General features: G+C 48.0%; 1 non-coding gene across 1 annotated transcript; it reads right to left on the bottom strand.

Moving 5' to 3' along the window:
- Positions 1 to 3,725: 3,725 nt before the first annotated feature.
- On the bottom strand, positions 3,726 to 3,800 carry Trnar-ucu. The gene has a single exon. It is a non-coding gene; the product is annotated as a tRNA-Arg (tRNA).
- Between the last annotated feature and the right edge of the window lie 5,129 nt (positions 3,801 to 8,929).

The following is an 8,929-nucleotide window of genomic DNA, read 5'->3' as shown; positions in this document are numbered from 1 at the left end:
GTATGTTCACAAAAAATTTCGTTCCCTCCTGCAAAAATTTAGAGACGACTGTAAAAAAATTGTTGAACGCCCTTTGTACATTTGTTCCACTGTCAGATGTATCAGAACGGTTTTCTCTTGTAACTTTCGACTCGTTCGTTTCCCTTACTCATAAATTGATACATTTATCATTCTCCATCGTCCTAGAAGTTTGTAACATCATCACGGAATCATTTTGTATACAGATACACAGATGAACCAAAATATTATGACCACGTACTTAACAACTTGTTTGCCCATCTACGGAAACAAATAGATCACTGATTCTGCACATCAAGGATCCGACAATTTATTGGTAGGTCTGTGTTGGTATATGGCATTAGATGTCTACGCACAGTTCATGTAATTCGAGTAAATAACGGGCCGCTGATTTGCGTACGCGGTGATGGCGCCCGATGGCGACCCAGATGGGTTCCATAAGATCGAATCTGGTCGCGAATGCTCCTCAAACCACTGTAACACGGTTCTGGCTCCGAGACATGGACAATCATACTGCTGAAAAATGCCGTCACCATTGAGGGAAGACATCAAGCATGAAACGATGCAGGCGGTTCTCAGCTGTCTGCGTGTTTTCGATTACTACCACAGGTACCACGCAAGCCAGGAGAGTGTCTCCCTTTGAATGTTACTGCTCCCACTAAGCTGCGTCCGTGGCGCCTTGCACTTTTCAAGCCGCCGTTCACATCGATGACGGCGTTCATGGCGACGACCATCGACATAGTGTAGTAAAAACGTGATCCACCTGAAGAGCCGACACGTTTCCATTGATCGACGGTTGAATCCCGATGGTCCCGTGTCCACTGCAATCGTACTTGGTGATGTCGTCGTTTCAACATGTGAACACCTTGGTGTTGGTCTGCTGCGGAACTCCATGTTCAATAATGTACGATGGACGGTGTGCTCCGAAACTCTTGTGCGGGCACCAGCGTTATGCTCTTTCGGCAGAGATGCCACAGATCACCATCTATCCTACTTTGCAGAGCAGACGAGCCTCCGAACCCCACATTCTATGAAGAGTCGGGGACGTCCAACTGTTTAGGGCCTAGTGGCAGTTTCACTGTCCTTCTACCTCTTTCCGCAGACGCTCACGACAGTAGCACGTGAACCATTCGACCGGCTTTGCCGTTTTCGAGATACTGGTTCACATATCTTCGCTAGGGTGTTCCCTCGCCCGTGTCTGCTCCATTTACATACTCCTGTTACGCTATCACTTTCCCGCAACGCCCTCAGGCGGCATCCAATCTCGCGGTTGGCAGTGGTCATAATATTTGAATGATCAGCACCAATGATAGGCACCTATAACTCTGACTCTCTGTAGCGCCGTCGGATGACATTTTCGGACGTGGGTTCCTATGTAAAACTTCATCTACTAAGTCCGCTCTAGAACGTTTAGAATGGTGTAACGTGAATTATTAAAATCGCTGTACACATTCTTAATAATAGTAGAACATCAATCTTGATTTAAATGTATTATATTTCATACTTATTGAATAAAAACTGAAAATTTAAAAAAAATTAAAAAGAAGGAGATACTGGCAGAAGAAAAGCTGTGAGAACGGGCTTGAGTCGTGCTTGGGTAGCTCAGATGGTAGAGCACTTGCCTGCGAAAGGCAAATGTCCCGAGTTCGAGTCTCGGTCCGGCACACAATTTTAATCTGCCAGGAAGTTACATATCAGCGCACACTCCGCTGCAGAGTGAACATCTCATTCTGGAAACATCCCCCAGGCTTTGGCTAGGCCATGTCTCCGCAATATCCTTTCTTTCAGGAGTGCTAGTTCAGCAAGGTTCGTAGGAGAGCTTCTGTAAAGTTTGGAAGGTAGGAGACGCGATACTGGCAGAAGTAAAGCTGTGAGGACGGGGCGTGAGTCGTCCTTGGGTAGCTCAGATGGTAGAGCAGTTGCCCGCGAAAAGCAAAGGTCCCGAGTCCGAGTGTCGGTCCGGCACACAGTTTTAATCTGCCAGGAAGTTTCATATCAGCGCACACTCCGCTACAGAGTGAACATCTCATTCTCAAAAGAAGATCACCGTTTGTGAAATGATTTGTATGAAAGTAAGAAGTAAAATAGGTTAGAGAAACATTGGAAGCACCGCATTTGCCGTACATGTTTTCGAGCATCATTCAAAGGAACGCCAAATGTTTATTTCTTGCTTTTTGGCAAATCATTTCACAAAACATTTGACTTTTCTTCAAAATTTATTTTTTCTGTCACTAACAAAGGTATGAGAGCCACAACAGACCTTAAGGCGACAATAAATCTGTTTTGTTAATGAGATGCCAAGTGTAAGGAACTCAGCAAGGAAGGACATCCGAAGTTTACCGACGACCGTCCAAACCGAAACAAACAAACGATTCTTTGAGCAGGCGTGAATGAAGTAATCGACAGCCGTCACCACAGCCTTTTAAGTATATTGCGGGTCTGCGCATAATAAATACATGTCAACGGCTGTGTTCACTTCGCGGCCGCATATTGAGCGAATGTGTTACAGCAGAGGAGCGTACTGAAGCGGCCAGGGTTTCGCAGCCATGGGGACTCCTTTAAGGGCGTGGGGCCGCGTGGGGCCACCCGTAGCCCTGAGGGCTCTACTGCTGCTATCGGCGACGCTGGGCGTGTCGCCACACCGCTGCTCGCGAGCCTACAGCCTGCTGCGCGTCTGCTCGCGAGCCTACAGCCTGCTCGTGGTGTTGGCTCTCCTCTGGCTGTGCTGGCTCGGTTTGGAGCAGCTCGTGCTCTACAAGTTGCCACCGAGCCACACGGTACCCGCCATCGTGTGCTGCGTCTCCACCACTGCCACGTGTGTGTGCTCAGCCTTCGCGCTGTTCCTGACCGCAGGTGACAAGTTTGGAAAACTGATCGCTGACATTCAGCGTGTAGACATTCTGCTTGGGAACCGTGCGCGGCGAAACGACCGCGAACTGAAGCTGCTCCTAGTGACCACGCTGCTTATATTACTTATACTTCATACTGCTGGTACAGCTCGTGCTATTCTCTACGGATTTTACGGCGGTATTACTGTCACTACAACAAACTCCATCACATTCGTTATTTCTCTCCAATTCTTGGCAGCATGTCTGATGCTGAGGCAAAGATTTCTGTCGCTGAATAATACCGTACAAAAAGATTTCTCTTACGATCCAAATGTGTTTCTTGCTGGTGAGGTGGATGACTTGAACGCTTCGATAATGAGACGAGATCGACTTGCAAGAACTGAGTTACCTCGGCCAATGCAGAATTTAAATATGCTCTATGCACGAGTGCAGGAACTCGATATAGTATACAAGAGTCTGAAGAGAACAGCAATTTCTCTTAACGAGATGTATGCCGTTCCCATCACAATGTCTATATTACAAGCTGTCATATTGATAGTGCAAATAATATTTGTTATCGTTTTAACAATTACCCAGACATATCACATCAACATAACTGTTCCCGTACTAGATATATTAAGCGTATCAGCGATAGTTGTGCAAACGATAATGCTTGGATCCGTCTGTCACTTGACTTCTGCCCAGGCGAACAGGACATCAAGTCTCGCTGAAGAACTGCTGCTGCAAGAAGTTAAAGGTGAATATATATGATTATAGGAAGATGACCATGCAACGCTCTAGAATGAAATGATAATTAAATCAAGACCCTACGCTGCCGACAGGCGTTGATATACATAATCGGTGACAGTTGAAAATGTGTGCCCCAACCGGGACTCGAACCCGGGATCTCCCGCTTAGATGGCAGACACTCTATCCATCTGAGCCACCGAGGGCACAAACGACAGCGCGACTGCAGAGACTTATCCCTTGCACGCTGCCCGTGAGAACCACATTCGCAACTTAATGTCCACACACCACATTCGTAGTGCTCCTGCCCATTACACTCATTGCTCGCGGTAGACAATCTTACCGAGCAATACTTGTGCATCCGCACAGAAGAAGGTCAATGGCCGGTTAGCCTTAACTATATGAAGATGGTATCTGTTCTATCTCTCGGTAAGACTGTCTGCCGCGAGTAATGAGTGTAATGGGCAGGGGCACTACGAATGTAGTGTGTGGACATTGAGTTGGGAATGTGAGTCTCACGGGGAGCGTGCAAGGGATAAGTTCCTGCAGTCGCACTACCCTCTGTGCCCTCGATGGTTCCGGTGCCGCCATGGTAGCTCAGCGTGTTCGCTCAGAGAGCTGGTTGGCCTCTGGGAAAAAAAAAAAAAAAAACTGAGTGAAAGGATAAACAACGAACTTGAACGGATGTCATGTGACATCCGCAACGACCAAACACAAAAAAATAGAGCGTCTCGAGCCACGGTCGAGGCACGCATTTTCAACTGTCCCCGTTGATGTACATCAGCGCCTGTCGGCAGCGTAGGGTCTTGATTTAATTATCGATTCATACATGATTATATTTTATAATACAGATTTGTTCCTGTTGAAAAGCACGAGTACAAGTGAATTTTGAAATCGGATTTCAGATTCACAACCACGCTAACGTTGTTTGGAAAAGTCAATAAGCTGGTACTTAAGTTGGCACACTACTTGTACACTTTTTCCTGTTGTTAGCCGCGTTCAAACTGAATAAATATTACTGTTGCCGGCGCTAGGTATTAGTAGAACTTACTATCAAGATTTCTTTCCTGTTAAATCTTTAAATATTAGAGTTAGTTTATGTTTAGCTAAACAGGTATAATTATCAGTTGCATGCCGGAAATCTAGTCAAAAATTTGCATGATAGGCAGAGAGTCATATACACTCCTGGAAATGGAAAAAAGAACACATTGACACCGGTGTGTCAGACCCACCATACCTGCTCCGGACACTGCGAGAGGGCTGTACAAGCAATGATCACACGCACGGCACAGCGGACACACCAGGAACCGCGGTGTTGGCCGTCGAATGGCGCTAGCTGCGCAGCATTTGTGCACCGCCGTCAGTGTCAGCCAGTTTGCCGTGGCATACGGAGCTCCATCGCAGTCTTTAACACTGGTAGCATGCTGCGACAGCGTGGACGTGAACCGTATGTGCAGTTGACGGACTTTGAGCGAGGGCGTATAGTGGGCATGCGGGAGGCCGGGTGGACGTACCGCCGAATTGCTCAACACGTGGGGCGTGAGGTCTCCACAGTACATCGATGTTGTCGCCAGTGGTCGGCGGAAGGTGCACGTGCCCGTCGACCTGGGACCGGACCGCAGCGACGCACGGATGCACGCCAAGACCGTAGGATCCTACGCAGTGCCGTAGGGGACCGCACCGCCACTTCCCAGCAATTTAGGGACACTGTTGCTCCTGGGGTATCGGCGAGGACCATTCGCAACCGTCTCCATGAAGCTGGGCTACGGTCCCGCACACCGTTAGGCCGTCTTCCGCTCACGCCCCAACATCGTGCAGCCCGCCTCCAGTGGTGTCGCGACAGGCGTGAATGGAGGGACGAATGGAGACGTGTCGTCTTCAGCGATGAGAGTCGCTTCTGCCTTGGTGCCAATGATGGTCGTATGCGTGTTTGGCGCCGTGCAGGTGAGCGCCACAATCAGGACTGCATACGACCGAGGCACACAGGCCCAACACCCGGCATCATGGTGTGGGGAGCGATCTCCTACACTGGCCGTACACCACTGGTATCGTCGAGGGGACACTGAATAGTGCACGGTACATCCAAACCGTCATCGAACCCATCGTTCTACCATTCCTAGACCGGCAAGGGAACTTGCTGTTCCAACAGGACAATGCACGTCCGCATGTATCCCGTGCCACCCAACGTGCTCTAGAAGGTGTAAGTCAACTACCCTGGCCAGCAAGATCTCCGGATCTGTTCCCCATTGAGCATGTTTGGGACTGGATGAAGCGTCGTCTCACGCGGTCTGCACGTCCAGCACGAACGCTGGTCCAACTGAGGCGCCAGGTGGAAATGGCATGGCAAGCCGTTCCACAGGACTACATCCAGCATCTCTACGATCGTCTCCATGGGAGAATAGCAGCCTGCATTGCTGCGAAAGGTGGATATACACTGTACTAGTGCGGACATTGTGCATGCTCTGTTGCCTGTGTCTATGTGCCTGTGGTTCTGTCAGTCTGATCATGTGATGTATCTGACCCCAGGAATGTGTCAATAAAGTTTCCCCTTTCTGGGACAATGAATTCACGGTGTTCTTATTTCAATTTCCAGGAGTGTATTTGATAGGAAATTTATGTCTCTGTAATACCGATAAAGAACAGTTTAGGAGCATTTCTTAAAAAGATGTATGCATTTTTAGTCAAATTTACTTTTAGCTTTAGAATGCGAGAAATATTACGACTTTTGGATCAGAGGGAAATGATTTCAGTCTGTAAATGATTTCTGACAGTAAATTTATGTGACCCTTTGAACCCAGGTATGAGGTACGCTATTCCTCCTAAATTGCTATAAATTGCTACAGTTCTCTTGCCACTGTATTTTCCCATAACATTGGTAGGTACCAGTGTTGAGAGATAGATAGAAACCTCACCGTGGAAGCTGGCATACAAATATTTGTGAAATACGAGAGCAGCTTCGTCGTCGAACCCCAGCTCGTAATACTGAAAAACAGTTTATTATGGCAACACAACAGAAGGCACAGGGCAGGCTGAATCATCTCCTTCTGTTTATAAAAGTATCGAACTTTCTCGAAGTATCTAAATATTATTTTAACAAGAAATGCCTGAAACAGATCAGAAAGTCCTAAAAGTACAAGAATCGACAAAGGTCAGGCAGCAACTCTTTTAAGTTTTACGTCAACCTCGATGACAAATGGGTTGCAACTGTATCGGATCTGTGAGCGAGAACAATTATCACAACGTAGAGCCGTAGTGGCCGACCGGTTCTAGGCGCTTCAGTCTGGAACCGCGCGACCTCTCCGGTCGCAGGTTCGAATCCTGCCTCGGGCATGGATGTGTGTGATGTCCTTAGGTTAGTTAGGTTTAGGTAGTTCTAAGTTCTAGCGGACTGATGACCTCTGATGTTAACTCCAATAGTGCTCAGAACCATTTGAACCACAACGTACAACACTCTTATAATTCTTTTGTCTTTAGTGTTCTAACGGGTTTTATGCCCACTACTCTTTCATCTGCATCTATATCTACATGCATACCCCGCAAGCTACCAGGCGGTGCATACCCTGAACCATTACTAGTCATTTCGTTTCCTGTTCTACTCGCAAGAACGGTGAGGGAAAAACGGCTTTTTATATGCTTCCGTATGAGCTCTAATTTCTGGTCTATTATCTTCGTCCTCCTTACGCGCAATGTATGTCAGCGGCAATAGAATTACTCGGCAGTCAGCTCCAAATGTCGGTTCTCTAAATTTTCTCGATAATTTTTCTCGAAAAGAACGTCACCTTCCCTCCAGGGATTGCCATTTGAGTTCTCGAAGCATCCCCGTAACACTCTTGTCCTGATCGAACCTACCAATAACAAACCTAGTAGCCCGCCCCCGAATTGCTTCAATGTCAGCCGGCCGGTGTGACCGAGCGGTTCTAGACGCTTCAGTCCGGAACCGCGTTGCTGCTAGAGTCGCAGGTTCGAATCCTGCCTCGGGCATGGATGTGTGTGATGTCCTTAGGCTAGTTAGGTTTAAGCAGTTCTAAGTTCTAGGGGAATGAGGACCTCGGATGTCAAGTACCATAGTGCTTAGGGCCATTTGAACTATTTGAACTTCAATGTCCTCCTTCAATCTGACCTGATACGCATCCTGAACACTCGATCACTACTCAAGATTATGTCGCACTAGAGACCTATATGCGGTCTCTTTTACAGATACACAACACTTTCCCAAATTCTCCCAATAAACCGAAGTCGACCATTCATCTTCCCAACAACAATCCTAAAAAGCTCGTTCCATTCCAATCGCTTGGAAACGTCACACCCAAATATTTACACGACTTGACTGGGTCAAGAAGGACACTACTAATGCTGTTTTTCCTTCTCATCCTTATTAACTTACATTTTTCTACTTTTAGAGCTAGCTGCCATTCACCACGCCAACTAAAAATTGTTTGTAGATCATCTTGTATCCTCCTACAGTCTCTGAATTTCGACAACTTACCTTACAAGACGTCATCGTCGGCAATCGACCGCAGATTGGTGTCCACCTTATCCGCCATATCATTTATGTACACTCCTGGAAATTGAAATAAGAACACCGTGAATTCATTGTCCCAGGAAGGGGAAACTTTATTGACACATTCCTGGGGTCAGATACATCACATGATCACACTGACAGAGCCACAGGCACATAGACACAGGCAACAGAGCATGCACAATGTCGGCACTAGTACAGTGTATATCCACCTTTCGCAGCAATGCAGGCTGCTATTCTCCCATGGAGACGATCGTAGAGATGCTGGATGCAGTCCTGTGGAACGGCTTGCCATGCCATTTCCACCTGGCGCCTCAGTTGGACCAGCGTTCATGCTGGACGTGCAGACCGCGTGAGACGACGCTTCATCCAGTCCCAAACATGCTCAATGGGGGACAGATCCGGAGATCTTGCTGGCCAGGGTAGTTGACATACACCTTCTAGAGCACGTTGGGTGGCACGGGATACATGCGGACGCGCATTGTCCTGTTGGAACAGCAAGTTCCCTTGCCGGTCTAGTAATGGTAGAACGATGGGTTCGATGACGGTTTGGATGTACCGTGCACTATTCAGTGTCCCCTCGACGATACCAGTGGTGTACGGCCAGTGTAGGAGATCGCTCCCCACACCATGATGCCGGGTGTTGGGCCTGTGTGCCTCGGTCGTATGCAGTCCTGATTGTGGCGCTCACCTGCACGGCGCCAAACACGCATACGACCATCATTGGCACGAAGGCAGAAGCGACTCTCATCGCTGAAGACGACACGTCTCCATTCGTCCCTCCATTCACGCCTGTCGCGACACCACTGGAGGCGGG

Source organism: Schistocerca americana, chromosome 2 (genome assembly GCF_021461395.2).
Source record: "Schistocerca americana isolate TAMUIC-IGC-003095 chromosome 2, iqSchAmer2.1, whole genome shotgun sequence".
NCBI classification, from domain to species: Eukaryota; Metazoa; Arthropoda; class Insecta; order Orthoptera; family Acrididae; genus Schistocerca; species Schistocerca americana.
This window is presented reverse-complemented; position numbering and strand designations above follow the sequence as displayed.